Source organism: Delphinapterus leucas, chromosome 3 (genome assembly GCF_059928025.1).
Source record: "Delphinapterus leucas isolate spDelLeu-1000000601 "Yukka" chromosome 3, BTC_Dleu_Yukka2, whole genome shotgun sequence".
Classification (NCBI taxonomy): Eukaryota; Metazoa; Chordata; class Mammalia; order Artiodactyla; family Monodontidae; genus Delphinapterus; species Delphinapterus leucas.
Genome location: NC_143131.1, coordinates 80,071,597 through 80,090,207, shown reverse-complemented (window position 1 = coordinate 80,090,207; position 18,611 = coordinate 80,071,597). Strand labels below are relative to the sequence as shown.

General features: G+C 36.5%; 1 pseudogene; it reads right to left on the bottom strand.

Moving 5' to 3' along the window:
- Window positions 1-1,479: 1,479 nt before the first annotated feature.
- On the bottom strand, window positions 1,480-4,066 carry LOC111187999 (oligosaccharyltransferase complex subunit OSTC pseudogene; annotated as a pseudogene).
- Between the last annotated feature and the right edge of the window lie 14,545 nt (window positions 4,067-18,611).

Below are 18,611 nucleotides of genomic sequence, written 5' to 3'. Positions count from 1 at the left end.
ACATATTTATGACCCAGGAACTTTCTCCTCTGGAACATCTACAGAGCAACACTTGGAAAACAATTTGCTAGTTATATATGAAATTTCCTAAAGTCAGTCAATTCCTTTGAGGATTATCACGTGAAAAGTGAAAAATAAGGAGCCCATGTAAAAAATTCTACATGGGCAATTTGAGAATTCATTATGGCCAAATAACAAGGTAAAGAAGCTTATTTCTAGATATCAGGCAGGAGATTTGGGCCCTTACTGATGAACTGCTATCGCCAGGCTAACTGAAGTAAGAATAGACTAAGAATGCTCAATTGTCAGGCAAACGATTAAGGCAGAAATTGAGGTCATGAGGCCAAGACAGGATCAGAATCAAGGAAGTCAACATTTGGCATGAAACTGACACAGTTAATAGAAAGCCAGGTCACCAAAGTCACCCCTACCTGCCAACTCAAATACGAAGCACAGAAGCTAAAACAACATGATTCAAAATCAGTACCTCAGCATCACCCCAAGTACTAAAAGTTAAAAATGTAGGAAAAAATATTTCAGGCAAAATAAATAATGTGCTGAGAAATAACTGTCATTATTTTTTAAAACCATAGAAAATAGCCATAAAGCGAACAATCGTTCATCTACTGGGAATTCCATAGGCCTTTGGCCCAGAACTTCCTTACTAATAATCACCTTGTTTTTCCTAAAGAACTTTTTTAAATGCTATTTCTGGGAACTTTCCAAAAAAGCAGCATAAGAAATTTTTTTTCCACAGAAACTTACCAAACAAACTTCCCCATTTCACACTAATTTTAAAAGTTATCCACCAAATTTTTATATTCCAGGAAGAAAAACATAATTATAAACATTTTTTTTAACTTAGAAAAGCCTATAAACACCCACAACTACACACACTAACACACAAAACCCAAATTACTGTAACACATATAGTCTTATGAAAAGAAACTTCACAGCACAGGGCAGCCATCGTTCTTAGAAGAGCTTATCTGTCTTTTGGTCATCAAGATGATGTAACTATATTACTTATATTATTTATGCTTTCACAAAACACACTTTAGATATGATCAAAATAATATAGTTTGTCATTAAAACTCATTCATTCAACAGATATTTATTGAATGTTTTCTCTAAACAAGGAGCTAACGATGGTGAATACTAATCTATCTATGTGTCTATCTCATAATTTCATGCATTTAATTCCTCTCCCCACAAATATAAAATTACTGGTGACCCCAAAAATAATATTTTATAGTTATACATCTTTAATTCTTTATGGAGATACATAAAGGGAAGATAACTTTTCTAAATCTTAAAGTGAGACAATCCTTTTAAATCGTGTATTCTGGGAGGTTTACTATATTTTTATACAGTTTTGGAGGACATGCTTTCTTAAAATGTTGAATTAGTTTACTTTTTTTCTGAGGTTTATGGGTAGCACATAATTTGGTCAGGTATTTTGAGACTAAAGAAATAATTTCAAAGAGAAAAAAAGCAGTTTAATGCATGCTTTCTTAGTAAAAAGCTCTAATTTTAAAAGTTAGGCATTTGTTTTTTTAAAAATCAAACTAAATCTGCAGAGGTTTTGTTTAAAAATATGCCTAGATTTACTTAATGTTAAAGTTTGATAGCATTTCCACTTGCTAAAGCATTTTAGCAGAAACACTTACCATAAAAGCAGCCATGGAAACTGAAATGATACATTGTGACCTGAAATATTTTAAAAGACAATTGTCTAAATAAAAGATTTTTCAGTAGCTAGACAAGCAGCTTTATTTGTAAAAAGGAAACTGTTTCCCAAAGAAATAACAGGAATGAACCCTAAATTCTTACAACTCAAAATCATTTTTCTAAAAGTGTTGTGGCCTTGACCCTTAATATGATGATTAGACTAGATTTTTTGTAAAGTATTATAACTGTTGATTTAATAGACTCATATTTCTCACAACTGGTTATCTTTTTAATGTAATGTCTTATATTACATAAGCAATCTCAGTACACAAAGAGGGAGCATTGCCACTATTTGCAGGAGCAGTTAAAAGATAATATTATGTAATTTAAGCAACATTCTCAGGCAAATCTATTAACAAACAACACAGTTATTTCTTACTATGTAATCAACATTTGCATTAGAGATAAAAATATTATACCTCCTCCTGTGATTCCTTAGTACTGAGGAGTCAGTACAGTTTTGTTTTGTTTTTTTTAATGTGTTGGCTTGAAGGAAGTTTTATTTTTTATCTTCTGCATGAGTAAAATTATCTTAATTCCAAAAATTACTCATTGTAAAGAACTGGGTGCATTAAGAGTAATTTCCTTAAGAAAAAGGTTATTTGCACATGAAATTTTTGTGGAGAAACTGGATTAAGTCTACAGCTCATTCAGTCTAGTAATTTACAAACAACATAACATGCTATGGGGAAAAGACATAATTTTTCTCAATATTACTATTCACAACACACACATGAGGAAACTGGAATTAAGAGATATTAAGTAACTAGCCCAAGATCATATAGTTTGTGAACAGCAGAACTGGGCATCAACCACCTGGGCCTTTCCAACAGACTGGGACCACCAAAATTTCCTGCTTCGCTCCACAATGAACATCCAATTTCAATGTACTCTAAAAATAAACAAAAACACAGAACACATTCTATAAACCAGTTATGCTCAGCTTTGCAAAATCATTATTAGAAGTATTTATGTCTTCTCAGGCTAGAAAAATATTTCATAATTCATTAAATTTTTGTTTTAGTAAACTATTTTAAGCATAAGTTTTCTTTCAGGAAAAACATACACACCCTAATTCATATACATAGAAAAGTCAAGTTAAGAGAACTAAACACGTATCCCAAAAAAATCCACACAGGATAGAATCTCTAATCACAATTTTAAGCCTCTCATCAGACAAAAAGCTCTTACCCAACCATTGATTCTCATGCCTATTGAATGATGTCCTCCCCAGGTCAAACCTCTTGGCCCTACAGTGTGGGTCACAGAGGCAAGTTCAAGGGCACCAAAGTGGGAGAAAACTCTCTTCAGTAATATTCTTTTTAAAAAATACTGATTTTTTAAAATTTAAAAGAAACAGAAAAGCATTCTATATATAAAGAATAACTTCCCTTTCCCTTTTATTCAGAGGTTTGTCATGCTTACTCCAAGAATAAATTAAGCATTCCCATTATCAAATATTTAGGGTTTCATTTAAAATTCTTTTTTGTGTTTGTAGTAATTCATATTCAGGCAGATTCCAGGCCCTCAAAGCAGCATGAATTCACTTTTTTAAGGGGTTTGTAAAAAATAATCACTTTACTCAATATTATAGTTGTAGAAATGAAGTATACTTTCTTTAAGAAATAAAAAAAAGAAGAAAATGCCACTTAACATCGTTGGTATGTCAGTATAGGACAGCAGGGAAAAATACTGATAAGCTTGTCTCTTTGATACCAAGAAGACATTCTAGTCCAAGCTATAATACGCTTCCTACGTTTTCACTAGATGTTTCTTTTCTGCTGCTTTTCATCCTTTTCCATATTTCATATCAGAGGACTGGTACAGCCTTGAAAACTTCATTAACAGGAGCAAATTCAGTATCCACCGACTTCTTCTCAAACGGCACTCTAAACCATCAGATAGCCCGGCAGTTTCATTCTCATGAACACTCCATGAAAAAACTCAATAGGACACAGATGAATCCAATGAATAGAAGGAGAAATCTATTGAGTTTGGGAATGTTTGGTGCATTGGATCAGTCCAGGATTATGAACCTTAAACCTCCCATTGTAAACAGGAAGCTGGATGTGAGTCCTTCCATAATATATTGTCCATTTACTCTGCAGGCCAAGAAAGCTACTGGTCTCTGATACCCACGTTCATCAGTCATGGAGCTGACACTTGGAGTTTCGACAATAACATCATAAATGATTCCTCCAGTGATGAGGAAGTAAGACACCACCACCAGAGCGTACACTGTCATGGCCGACAGCATGTGCACCCAGGGCGGCTTCTTCAGCTTCACGATGGGACATTCGAGCACTAAGAACAGGACTCAGTACAAACTCTCCATGTTGGTGGCGACAGGGTCAGCTGTCGGCCGCCAGCCCCACACGCCATCCGGGAACAGGCATGAATTCATTTTTAAACCAATTTCCTTGTTTTGCAGAAAGGCAGAGAAAGTCCAAACTCTTCGTGTAATGACATTTTTCTCATTAACAAAGGCTTTTAAATAAATCTACTTCTGTTTTCCTAGTAATCCTAACACTTTTAATATGATGCTTACTTCAATTTCTAAAGAATCTGATACAAAAGTTAGTGTGGGTTCATCAACCTACCCTGGCCTCCTCTTCACCTGTTTAGATTCTTCTGTCCCTTATAGATGAAACTCCCTTATCACCACCACCTCCCAAAGGCCTCTGCTAACTCCGCTAGGTTGGAATAGGTGTCCTTCCAACCTGCCATTACAGCATCCTAGGGAAAAGCTCTGTGGTAGCATACTGCACTATGATAATAATATCTTTACATGCTTGTCCCCACTTATAGAAAGTAAACCCCTGTAAGGCAGGAATCTTATTCGCCTGTTAATTGCATTTAATAAATACTTTTGGAGGAAAGGAAGATAAAAAAAATCAAATACATTTCCTTTCCTTCCCTTCCCCTTTCACCTTCTTCCTTTCTTTTCTGAACAATTCAGACCATTATCATGTGGGGCAGAACAAGACTCGCATCAAGGTGTAAAACCCAAGCAGGGTGAGGAAGGTATCCAGGTAGGAGGGTTCCCAGCCTGAGAGTCACTGAGGTGAGGAAAGCATTCACGTGAGGGGTTGACTTGGGGCAGGAAGTCGGAAGCCAAGTGGAATGACACAGGAGTCCCTGCAGGAAGTACACGGTATCAGAGGCACAGCAGACAAAGGAAGGAGTCCATGGATTGTGGTAGCTCAGTGTGAAGTCAGAGCCCAAAGAGAGTGAAGAGAGCATCCACTTAACTCAGGGCATCAGAGCTCTAGCTGGGAGAGGGGGTGGCCACTTGGAGTGGAGTGGCACCCTGGATGGGGTTTCAGAGCCCAGCAGACTGAGGAGGGCATCCCTGGAGAGGGTCTGAGCCTGAGCGGCGTGATTAGGGCATCTATGCAAGAGTGGCGACCCAATGTGGGGATCAGAGTACCTAAGCCAGTGAGGAGGACAAAAGGGGTGACAGTTAGAAGCAGGAGTCTGAGCCTACACAGACAGACAAAGGGCTTATATGCCGGGGGCGTGATGTGAGGTGTGTCTGAGCACTGTGAGAAAGGCACTTGCATGGGTGTTAAGGAGACTCTGGCCAGGCCCCTTCAGTGCTGGACATTAAGACCTGGCCTGGGATGTTGGAACACGGGTTGTGGTGTGAGGCATCCACACAGGAAACAATGACACTGGTTACATACTGGGGGGTTGAACAAGCAAGTAATCCTGAACAAGGACATAGTAATGATAATGGGAGTCAAGTTTCTTACTATGGAGGAAGAGAAACAAATACAGAAGGGGCCAAAATGTAAATGAATCCTGAGGAATTTTGTTTTGGAATCTAAACTCATCTGCAAGAACAAATGGGCAAAGTATAGTTAAAATTGTTCTAAATTTTAAAATAACATGAAGAATTGATTAATAGCAGCGGTCCCCAAGCTTTTTGGCACGAGGGACTGGTTTCGTGGAAGACAATTTTCCACGGACCAGCGTGGCAGGGGGTGGTTCAGGCAATAATGCGAGCGATGGGGAGCAGCAGGTGAAGCTTCGCTCACTTGCCTGCCACTCACCTCTTACTGTGCAGCCCAGTTCCTAACAGGCTGTGGACTGGTACCGGTCCACGGCCTAGGGGTTGGGGACCCCTGATTAATAGCATATTTTAAATATATTGATCATAGTATATTTTAAATATTAAAATGTAGATATTATATAGTGTATTAGTCTTAGTATATTTAAAATTTTGATATAAAGCTTCAAAAATATCAGTGGGGAGAGAGAGGATAATTCACTAAAGGTGGTAGATCCAAACCCTGGGAGACCTAGGGTGGCTCCACCTTCTTCCCACTCCCCCTCCTCTCTGGCCACACTCCCTGCCCCCATGATACAGGATAGGTATATAAAGTGGGTCCCCTCACCACCTCTTGCTGCAGCGTTCTCCTCATCCAGGAGAACACCTTCTGATAAGGTACTTAAACCCATTCATCTGGCTTCATGTCCAGTTGTCCCACAGGATGCTCACACATGGCTGCCATTCCTATAAAATACAGGAATACAGGCTGACTTCTGCAGCCTCCTGTCTCTGCTCATTGTCTCTCCCCAGTTCTCCTGTTCCAACAGGACAGGGAGTAAATCAGTCAGTCAGCTGCAAGCCAACCGTTCTTGCAGAATCCCCATTCTCTACAAGCAATTCACTTGGGAGCCAAATATAACCTTCCTCTCTCTCGCCCTGCCTTCCTCTCTCCATAGAGTTCTCTTATATAAACCAGAGGAGCCTATAGTTAGAAGAAGGGGCTAGTATGGTGGGGAGATGCAGATCTGGTTTGAGTCCTGGAGGGATTGTCTCACTCCAGCTCTCTTTAGAATATGAGATACTGGCTGTCCAATGTGTCCTTGGTTTTGTCCCCTAGTCAAGAGCAACAGAAAAAACCCCACTCAAAATCCTAATACATACACTAATGCAAAGGAAAATATCACATGAAACTGGTAACCATGGTTAAAATCTAGTAGGGGACAGACTGTCACAGGAAACGATAAAAAAAGAGAACTTACAAGGGTACATCTGAATCTTTTCCAAGACTATATTCACATATTATTTGTGTAATTTAAAATAAATCAAAAGCAATGAAAAATTTAAAAACTAATTATTAATAGCCAAAAAAAACCATAATAGTGAATATAAATCACAGAATGGGCTTTGTCACCATAAAATTAATGAAGAAAATTAAAAGATGAATAATTTGCTCATATAAAGTAAATAAATGTATATATGCTTATCTCATATAAATAGATTTATTAAAACCCTAATGGTTAAATGAGCTAGAAACATGAGTTAACTATTCATAAAAGACAAAAAATAATTGTCTATCTAAGTTTGAAAATAAACCAATATCTATTGCTTGCCTCGGGGTATTGGATTACTGGTGGGGTTTCTTCCCTTCTTTTTTCTTATAAAATTTGTACAATAAATATTTATCTCTGGGCTTCCCTGGTGGCACAGTGGTTGAGGGTCCACCTGCCGATGCAGGGGACACGGGTTCGTGCCCTGGTCCAGGAAGATCCCAGATGCTGCGGAGCGGCTAGGCCCGTGAGCCATGGCCGCTGAGCCTGCGCGTCCGGAGCCTGTGCTCCACAACGGGAGAGGCCACAACAGTGAGAGGCCCATGTACCGCAAAAAAATATATATATATTTATCTCTTTATAATCAAGAGAAAAAAAACTTTTAAAAAGCTCCTCTCACGCTATCCCCCCCCAAGAGAGTATATATGTATATATATACCAAATATAAATTTTTGGTAAGAGAGTCCCAATACTAGTGAAGTAAACAGAGAGCAGTACAGAAACTAAGAGCCCAATATGTAAACCTAATGATTTATCCTTTTCCCAGAGAAGCAAATATTTTAAAACAGTTTTAAAGCATCTGATGGATTATAACTGATTTTATACTTTAAAAAGTCACTGAATCTTTATTACAGCAGTCTTAAAAGAAACATCAACACATATAAAGAAATTTAAAAGTTGTTGAGTTAAACAATAAGTATGGATTTTTTTATAATTTTCCAACTTTCTATAAACTATTTCCTAGAGCTTCTCAGTGAGAAAGAAAATTGTTTTCCTCTGGCCTTCAACAACTCTGACACTTATTATACCTTGTTTTTCACTTTGAAGCTTTATGTGCTTTTTCTGCCTTCACTTAATTCCTATATGAGGGGATCAGCTACTAAAACTAAAAATATCAGAAATTCCAAAATTAAAATGTTAATTTGTTTATAGAGTAACTATAATGAAATCTCAATACATTCATTACAGTCATGAAACATGAATAACTTTACATAGTATATTTCCCCAAGAATAAGTGAGCTATAATTTTTTTAACTTCTATAATGTACTTTCTTTTAAAAAGAAAAATGCACTAAGCTTGTAGAGCTAGTCTTGTGTCTAAAATTAACCCATGAATCAACTAGCCAAATACAAGAGTATGGCCTATATCCATGTAGAGAATTCTCTTCAAAAAGCTAACCCATAAAGAAATCAAACACCAAGACACTTGCATCAGTCGGGCCAGCTCCCTGCTCTAACTGAGGAAAGCTGGAAATGGAAGCAAGAAGCAGTGATCAAACACAAGACATGGGAGCACTCCTATGAATACTAATGAAGAATCCTGACTTACTCCCAAAAGCATTCTTTGACAATTCAAAGGCATGAAACCTGCCCGTCAATTCAATCTTTCTATCCATGCAGCTGGTAAAACCCTATCAACTGAAAAAGGAACCATAAATTATATATTTCTTGAAGCAAAGATAGAATCAAAGGAAGTAATGTAGTTTTATGATACCATTTTAATACTGTGAACCAATCTTGAGTTATCCTTTTTAATTAAATCAAAAAGAACCAAGATGGTTTTTAACCTAACATGAAGTTAAATACTATGTAACAGATATACTGACACATTTATTTTTTAAAGAGTGGGAAATTTTACTATTTTTTCCACATTTTAAAGTATCACTTTCATTATTCAAGTGTGGATTCAACTTCATCAAAACTGAAGAGGTTAAACAGGGTAGTATTAAGCAAACTCTTCTTAGTGAACTGAGGAATACCTCATCCAATTCTACTTAGAGCCTGTTAAAGAGGAGTTAGAATTTTAGCAAGCTAAAAATTTGTCATGTAGAAAATAGCAAGCAGTTCTCCCGGAGATCTGTGGGCACTGGACACTTACTTAATGCGAGCGAGCAACGTGCCCCTGATCGCAGTGGGAAGGCTCACAGACATGACATGTTCAGTGCCAAAGCAAGGGCTCTAATTAGCGAAGGGTTCCGTCTGACAGTCAAGGGCTTAACCTTCATTGGGAAATAATGAGCCAGACAATATTTGAAGCTTCCATGTAAGATTTAGAGAAGAATGGGGGTGCTGAGAACTGCCTTAAATGTGCTAAACTGACAGACACAGGTGACCAAACAATGAACTGCACACTTGGCAAAGGAGAAGAAAATATTTGGTATATACTGGCGACCTCCAGAGCAGCATTCCTCTTTTGTCCCTGAATTAAGATGAAACAATTTAATAGACCATATTATTTGCTTGAATTACTTTAAAGAAAATAGAAGACTTGGTGGAGGAGATATATTTTCTGAAAACGTTTCTCAGATACCAACTTTTATGATAAGGGAACATCTGGGAACTTCTCTGAAGATCAGAGACAAATCTCAGTTTAAAGGCTAAAAGTTCATTAGCAAACACAAACACTCAGTGGTTAGAATTATCTAGAATGACGTGAAAGCCAAGGACCCAAACTCTAAGTAAATGAGAACATATCCTTCTTGTCTTCTAATCTATAAAATTACTACTGCTCCCAAAAGTTTCTTGCATACATGATTTTTAAAATTCTTTTCCATTACAGTTTATTACAGGATACTGAGTATAGTTCCCTGTGCTATACAGTAGGACCTTGTCGTCTATTTTTTTTAATTTTTTAATAAATTTATGTATTCTTGCCTGCACTGGGTCTTCGTTGCTGCGCGTAGGCTTTCTCTAGTTGTGGCAAATGGGGGCTTACTCTTCGTTGCGGTGCACGGGCTTCTCATTGCAGTGGCTTCTCTTGTTGTGGAGCATGGGCTCTAGGCATGTGGGCTTCAGTAGTTGTGGCACATGGGCTCAGTAGTTGTGGCTCACAGGCTCTAGAGCGTAGGCTCAGTAGTTTTGGCACATGGGCTTAGTTGCTCCGCGGCATGTGGGATCTTCCCAGACCAGGGCTCGAACCCGTGTATTGGCAGGTGGTTTCTTAACCACTGTGCCACTGGGAAGTCCTGTCTGTCTATTTTATATATAGTAGTTTGTATCTGCTAATCCCAAACTCCTAATTAATCCATCTCCAACTCCCTTTCCCCTTTGATAACCATAAATTTGTTTTCTATGTCTGTGAGTCTGTTTCTGTTTCATAAATAAGTTTATTTGTATCATATTTTAGATTCCAAATATAAGTGATATCATATGGTATTTGTCTTCCTCTTTCTGACTTACTTACTTAGGCATACATGATTTTTTACTCTTAACTGCACAAATTCTTAAAAGAGTAAAAAAAAAAAAATTACTCTTTTTATTTAATGTAACTGAATCTGGGGGAAAAGTACTCATGTTTGACTGTTCACCAAAACAATTCGCATTCTTTGATAAACTAAGTAAATAACTATTAAATTAATCATTGGTTTTTCCTACTTTACCCACTCAATATGTTATACCTAAATTAGCTAAGCCTTTTAGGATATTTATAAACTGATATATATATTTATAAATTCATATATATGTGTATATATATTCACATACACACACAAACACACACACTCATATATATACAAGCTACATTATCTGGAAGAAAATTACTAAATTTGAAAATCAACTGCTTGTAGAGAGTAAATATAAACATTGTAGAGCAATACAAGGTTTCAATTACATGTTGAAGGTATATATGTGTCTATATATATACATATATACTAATGTTTTACAAATTCTAGTAATGCTGAGTTGTCTTCCAGTATTTGTTTAGAAGGTATAAAAGCTCATGGCTCAATAGTAAAATGCTAATTGAGTTTGCTAAAAGATGTCTCTTAAGAATTATAAGCCCCAAGTAAAAAACCACTAATAATCTTAAAGTCCAGTAACTGGGGTTAAAATTTTTAAATGAAGAGCATTGCAAAGCAAATATCTGGCACAGGTACTAAAAAGGTAATTCGGAATTCTGAAATACATCTGTCCCCAGTGATTTCAACTTTACGGAGCTAACAGATTACAAATTGTACATTTGTTTTCCCAGTCAAGACACTGAGAATCAGGATTTTTGTTTTCTCTAATAGAAATATTTCAAAATAGAATGCATACATAGACTCTGGAGAGAAAAACAGAAATGCAAGACTTGAGTAGAGCTATCCTTGTTTCCTCTTCCTTCCCTTTTTGGACAGGCAACAATTTTCTCTTGGGGCAGAACAGTAAAGGCTCTGCTGTACCATGACTCCAGGAAAAACAAAGACGCTTTATCTGCCCGATTTCTTGTCAGGTGAAGGGAGAATTATACTTGGTGAATTTTCAAAAGCACCCTGAGCCTTCAATCAGGCCTCAATGTTCAAAGATCTCATGGAACAGAGGTTCGGGTTAACCAGAAGACTGGGCAAATGACTTGGTGATTTTAAAAGGCACACTAATAGATGCAAGCTACATTATCTGGAAGAAAGTTACTAAATTTGAAAATCAATTGCTTGCAGGGGGTAAATATAAACATTAAATAGCATGACAAAGTTTCATTAGCTCATAGTTATAAAATTGGCTATTATAACTTTATACCATATATTTTGTTTGCCAACAGGTTTACCTGGAAAATATAAAGTATGCCTATTCGCGATCAAAGAAGGTGATAGCACTTATCACCTTCTATCAGGGTGCATTTTTTTCTTATTTATTAACTATATATAATATCTTAAAATTAATAAATTATATATTAATTAATGTAACTATAATATATTATCATATTGATCATTATTTGTCTTCTCTGCTAGAACATAAGCTCTACTCTGGCAGAGGTATTCATAGTTGTTCACCAAGCATGTAGAACAGTGCCTGGCACACTCCACAAAACTTGTGGAGTGAATGAATAAAATATAAAAGTGAAAATTAAAAGAAGGAAATAATTCTACTGAAGATACTTTACAGTACAACAAAATCAGATAATAATTTTTAAAAATCATCTCCAGGAAGAGTTAATTTGTTCTCATTAAAGAAAAAGTGCCATACCACCAGGACCTCTAGCATCACTCTCAGCTGGAGAAAGTCTTCTCCATCATAGACATGTCTTAGCACAGGGGTCTCCCCTCCCTAAAGACCTTGGCTCTAGTTCACCACTCTCAGAATAGTAATCCCATACCTGGCTCTGGTACTTTCCATCTGAACTGATTCTACCATAAGATTTATACTGCCACTTATTCAAGGGAATGAACATGGTTTAAATGTTCAGCCCCAAGGTCCTGGAACCAGATTTGAATAAGAGTTGGAGCCAAAAAATTAGACATGGATTGAGACTATAAAGATTTCTAAGTTCTTTCTGCTTATCCAAGCATTGAATTTTGAGGTAACCACTGCAAAGCACAACTGCAGCTTTTGGTTCAATCACAATTTGATCATTAAATATCATTTAAGTATGAGCTATAGCTTTCCTGAAATATAAGCATAGCTCAAAATGTTTGGTAAGCTATAGATAACAACTGAGTGTATTAGACAACTCAGAAAAGATAGTGATGAATTTTGTGAAGGATAAAATTGAACCCCTTCCCCCTAATTACAACACCTTTCCATCTCAACATACACTGACTGCAACCCACACCCACACCCACAGTGTCACTACAAAAGAAAGTATTGCCTTGAAGATATCAATGACTTCCTTCTTGACAAATCCTCTTCTCAATGATTCTTTGGCCAGCATTTCATAATTTCTATTGTCTTAGTTTAGGAGGCATTCCACAAACCCAGATATTTTCCTGCTTTTACAAAGATCTGAGACATTTAACAGCACTCCTCACTAAAGTCATCCCATGGAGCTAAGTTTTCTCTTCTCTTTTTCTTTTATTTCCATTGACAACTCACACATTTTTATAATATTACCTACTAGAGAGTGTGCTTTCTTAGAAAAGTTATCATTCTGATGTTCAGTGAGTGTTCAAATATAGCTTCCTATTCAAAACACGGTTTTCCCTTTTTTTCAAAAGTTCAAATAAAAACAAAAGTTTAAAAAAATGTATCTATCCTGTATTCTAAATAACTCATCTTAATGATTCTTCTTTTTATTGGCCAGGCTATTCCCTTCAATTCCCACAGCCACCATATTAGGCTAGGTCCATAGCAAACTCAAAGTAAACATGTCTATTGTAGGCTGAATCATAGCCCCCGCACCCCTGCAAAATTCACATATTGAAGTCTTTACCCCAAATACCTCACAATGTGTCTGTATTACAAATAGGGCCTTTAAAAAGATAATCCAGGTAAAATGAGGTCATATGGATGGACCCTAATACAATATGACTGGTGTCCTTATATGAAGAGATGAAGACACAGACACACACGGAGGAAAGACCATGTGATGACACTGGAAGAAGATGACAAAAGAGAGACCCTCGGAAGAAACCAACCCTGCCTACACCTTGATCTCATACTTCTAGCCCCCAGAACTGTGAGGAAATAAATTTCTATTGTTTAAGACACCGAGTCTGTGGTAGTTTGTTACAGCAGTTCTAGCAAACTAATACAACATCCATCTCATCTGATCCATTAACTTGGCCAATGACCCCTTGTTCTCTGACCACAGTAAATATCTAATGTTTTTCTCTTGGCTATGGGTTTTTACCTCTTTATGCAATTTCCCTGATATAAAAGACACACATTAGGTGTCATTTCTGCTCCTCCTCTGCCCTTCCTTTCCATGTTCTCAATTATATCCATTACCATACTTCCCCTCAGTCATGCCACTCAAGATCAATTCACCCTAGATTTCCTCTTTAAATTAAAGCTTCCTTTATAAGTCCATCCTTGCAATAAAAAAAAAACAAACTAGTAGGCTCCTCCTATATCAATAATTGATCTTTTTCACTCAACTTGTATTCTACCTCCTCTTATAAGAATAGTTAAATTCCATTTTGAAGTTCATATATTTAAAGTATGTATCTCTTATGCTGGAAATTTCCTTTGTGGTCTTTCCTTAAGAAATCTAAAAATACCTGATATCTCATGTACATTTTACTCATCCCCAAATTACTTTTAAGTGTTTATAAAAATGGAAGTAGGGCTTCCCTGGTGGCGCAGTGGTTGAGAGTCCACCTGCCGATGCAGGGGCCGCGGGTTTGTGCCCCAGTCCGGGAAGATCCCGCGTGCTGCGGAGCGGCTGGGCCCGTGAGCTGTGGCCGCTGAGCCTGCACGTCTGGAGCCTGTGCTCCGCGACGGGAGAGGCCACAGCAGTGAGAGGCCCGCGCACCGCAAAAAAAAAAAAAAAATGGAAGTATTTTTTGCTATACTCTATTTGAGTCAACTCTAACCTGCTAAGACACTAATATTTAAGATACCCTCCTAGAAGGGCTAGCTCATCTAAGAAAACCTTAAGACCAGGGAGGTCTGTTATCACAACTACATTCTGGGAAAATTAATGCCTGCAAGTAAAAGACAAGACCCTAAAGTATAAAAAGCAAGTAAACAAATAAATGAAAACCCACAGTTTTCAATACACACACACACACACACACACACACACATACACACACACATTTAAAATACACACATTTCAAAGTACTTTAAATTATTAAAGAGGAACTATTATGCTTGCAATATCACATTTTGTATCACTGACTCTTCACTTCTGCTAGTAAGATTGTGGTTATGAAGAGGCACTGAATACTAATTTTAGCAACACAAACCAACTGTTTTCATGTTTACATAGGGCAACTATTATTTTTTTCATGTGCAACTATCTCCAACATGTTTCAGTCAACAGAATTATAATGGAAATTAATGAGAATTGTATGGTTTACATTTTCACTAACTTGAAACATAACCTTTAAACAAAATGGGTTCTACTTTATTGACATAATTTCTAAAAGGACAAGTTTTAGACGAAGCTAATAATAATAGTCTTCAAATATGTGTTACAATAGGAATATTATGGGAGCCACAATACTTATTTTCCTGAATTGTTCAATGGGATTAAAATATAAAAACAATAAATTTATAACATTTTATTATAATTTTTTCACCGATTTCTACCTCTAGACCTAAAACTAGACAAAGACAAAAGAAAATATATCCAGATGATGAGAGTTTACTAGTCTAGAACATATTCTATGGAAAGATGGTATCATGACAATCAAAGAGATTATCACTGGTCTATTAATTTAGATATTTTTTCAGTAGCAAGAAACAAGAAACTCAATGCAAATAGGCTTAAACAAAAAATTTTTTAATGGAAGGGGAAGATTTATTGGCCCATATAACTGAACAGTCAAGAATAGGTTTATATTCACATACAGCATGACGCCATCCTCAAACCTCATCAGAATCCTTTTCTTAGCTTTGCTTCCTCTGGTTTAATTTTTAGGCTGTATATAATAGCCTCCTCAAAACTCCAGGTTCTCCCTTGGAGCTTCAATAGCCAAAAACCTCAATACTCACATCGCCAAGCTCAGAGGAGAAAAGAGAGTATGTGCCCCAACATTCTCACCAAAATCCTCCTCTGTTTTATTCATATGGACCAGTTTAGAATACATGTGCTGTCTTCAGGTGGTATACTCTAATAGATTAAGCTGAGTCGCACCTCTGAAGTTAGGCATGAAGTCAACCCAGTAGGGAATGGTACCAGGAAAAAGGGAGCATGGATTTTGGCCAGCAAACTATCACTATAACAAGGATAGCAGATCTTCAAATGTTGAACACTACTGTTTCAGTATCATATCATATGAGAGCTTCCACTTTTCAAGCCAACTCTGTGAGCACAGTGTTAAAGGAATTTATTTACCTTGATTGTATTAGTTTTCTATTGCTGCATAACAAATTAACACAAACTGAGAGGCTTTAAACAACACCCGTTTATTGTCTTGCCGTTCTGTAGGTCAGAAGTCTGCACACAGCTTGACTGAGTCCTCTACTCAAGGTCTAATGAAGTTGAAATCAAGGTGTTGTCTTGGCTTCTTTCTCATCCAGAGCTCAGGGTCCACTTCCAAGCTCATGGGGTTGTGGGAGAAATCAGTTTCTTGTGGTTGTAGGACTGAGGCCCTGGTTTTCTTGCTGGCTGTCCACTGGAGACCACTCTCAGCATCTAAAGGATACTTCCAGATCCTTGCACCACGGACCCCTCCATCTAAAAACCACCAATGGAGAATCTCTCTCAAATTGAATTCCTCTCACATTTCACATCTGTCTGACTTGTCTCTGATCTCTAACCACATATTTAAAGGACTCATATGATTAGGTCAGGCCCACCCAGATAATCCCTCTCTAAGATTAACTGTTTGGGATCTTAATTACATCTGCAAAACTCCTTCACAGCAGTACCTAGATTTGATTGAATAACTAGGTGAAGGTATATATGCACAGGGGCCAGAAATCTTAAGTACCATCTTAGAGTTCAGTCTACCACACTAATATATTTTGGTTTCACTTTTAAGGAGGGTAGAGTAAGAGTGCGCTAAAGGGGGTGGAGAAGGCTTTTGTTTTCTTAACAAATCCATTTGTTTTGTGGAAATACCACAAAAAAGAAAGTTATGGCACAAGAGAAATCGCCTAAAATTTTAAATAGCATGAAAAACACAAATAGGAAAGTAGAACAAAGAGGAGAGTCTGAGTTTTTAGTTCTAATTTTGGGTTTTTCTTTTTGTTTTGTTTGCTTTTTAGCAAGTCAAGTGACAAATCTGGAACCTTAAGTCAAAATGTTTTTTTTAAGAGGGAAAGAAAGTTTATCTTTTAAAAAAGAGAACTCAATTATATCTAAATTTAGAGTATAGGTCAAGCTTTTTCTAATGCTTTCTTAGAAAATAAAAAAGGAAAGCCAAAGAAATCTTCCCTAAAAATCCAAATCAAATATTAGTTTATGAAAGTTCTAATTATCTTGGATATTTTCTGGTTAAAAGCATGTATTGTTAAATGTCTCAGCTATACAATATATTTTAAAAGAGAATGAGCAAAATGAACCATTTTTGTCTCTTAAGAAAAAAAGCTGTTCTTAAATTTTCCTCTGGATTAGTGATGTAAAAGTAAAGCATTGCCCTCTAGAGGAAAAAGAGCTCTCTAGAGCAGATAACTATTTCATAATAATGTAATGTCGTTATATACATACTGTCCTGCTAATTTCAGGTTTATGTTCTGTAGGGTATAGAAAATAGAAAATAAGTTTGGTATAAGAAGTGCTAAAAATTTTTTTTAATAAATTTAGAATTTTTCAAGAGTTTGGTAAACTCTTTAATTTTTGGTATATTAATTTATAAACTTTTAACCAATTATTTGCACTGTAATCATGAAATAAAGGTCTGTCTTAGAAAATGGAAAGTTTTTAGTTTTCTTAAAATGTGTAAATTTAAATCTACCAGACTTTTTCCCAGCTACTAAAACAACAGAACCATGTGTATGTAAAATACATATGATCTTATATTAAATTATAAAGAAAAGTGGCTAACAAAACTGACACATATAATTTTGCTACCATATTCAAACTTAATATTTAGGGAGTTTAAAAGCAAGTAAGAAATACAAGAGAATTTAAAATTTCAATGGCTATTTTGGCAATCTATGTCAAGAATTTCCCTATTACCAGATGAGTTTTCAGCCTGCTCACATCATCCCAAGAGTCAAAGTCAGAAGCCGAATCGAGTTGTTTAAACATTCTGGTCTCTGCTTTTAATATAATTCATCAGTTGTTTTCAAATTATTCTCCCCAGAACCACAACCAGGAAGAGTTATGGGCACTGCCTCATCCATGTTTCCACCAGAGCTCACTTTCTCTAATCTGTTAGGGTTCCATATAAACTTAAACAGTTCCAGGTTTTAAAAAGGAAGGAAGGAAAAAAGAGAAAGGAAGGGAGGGAAAGAAGGAAGGAAAAAAGAGAAGAAGAGGGGGAGGGAGAGAAGGAAAGGAGAGGAAAAAAAGCAGCTTAAAAACTGTTGGTCTCTCTAAATTCCCTTCTTAGATTATATAACTATTTCCTTTGTTTTTCCCTCTCCAGGGTTGGCAGCAATAAAGATCTGGTTGCTTCAGGCTACTTCCTAAAATGAGAGATAACAGGAAGTACAAACCCAAGCCTAAAGCAAATGGATGAAAACAGCATAGAGCATTATATGTTCTTAGCCTAGAGTCGACATTGTAGAAGACTTGTAGAAAATACACAGAAGAATATTTTACAATGTGGGTCTAAACACACTATATGATGCAGAAGATTTCTTTGTGTAACATGGCATTTGTCTTCCTCAACAAATATCTACCAGCTATCTCACATGACTTTCATAATTAGACATGTCCCTCCCACTTCTGTCTTACTCCAAGGTACCATGGTATATTTACACATTATAAATGTCTTAAATATTTACAGATCTACTAATATGTCACAAGATAGCAGGATGAGAGGTTTTAATGAACTATTAAGGGAAATTGCCAAGAGAAGTTTCTGGTTTGCCTCTCTCTGTTGATTTTCCATAAGCAAATGATTAAACTGCTCTTTAGGAAAGGAACTGGGAACCATAGTTTTTTTTGCATCTTGAGATTCAACCATATTGTAAAATTCTCAGTCACTTGTTTTGAATGCAAAGATTCTTTGACCAGGGCATGAAGAATTTTAGCACACAAACTACTTATACTCATGGAATCATGGAATCCAAATTGGCTAGGC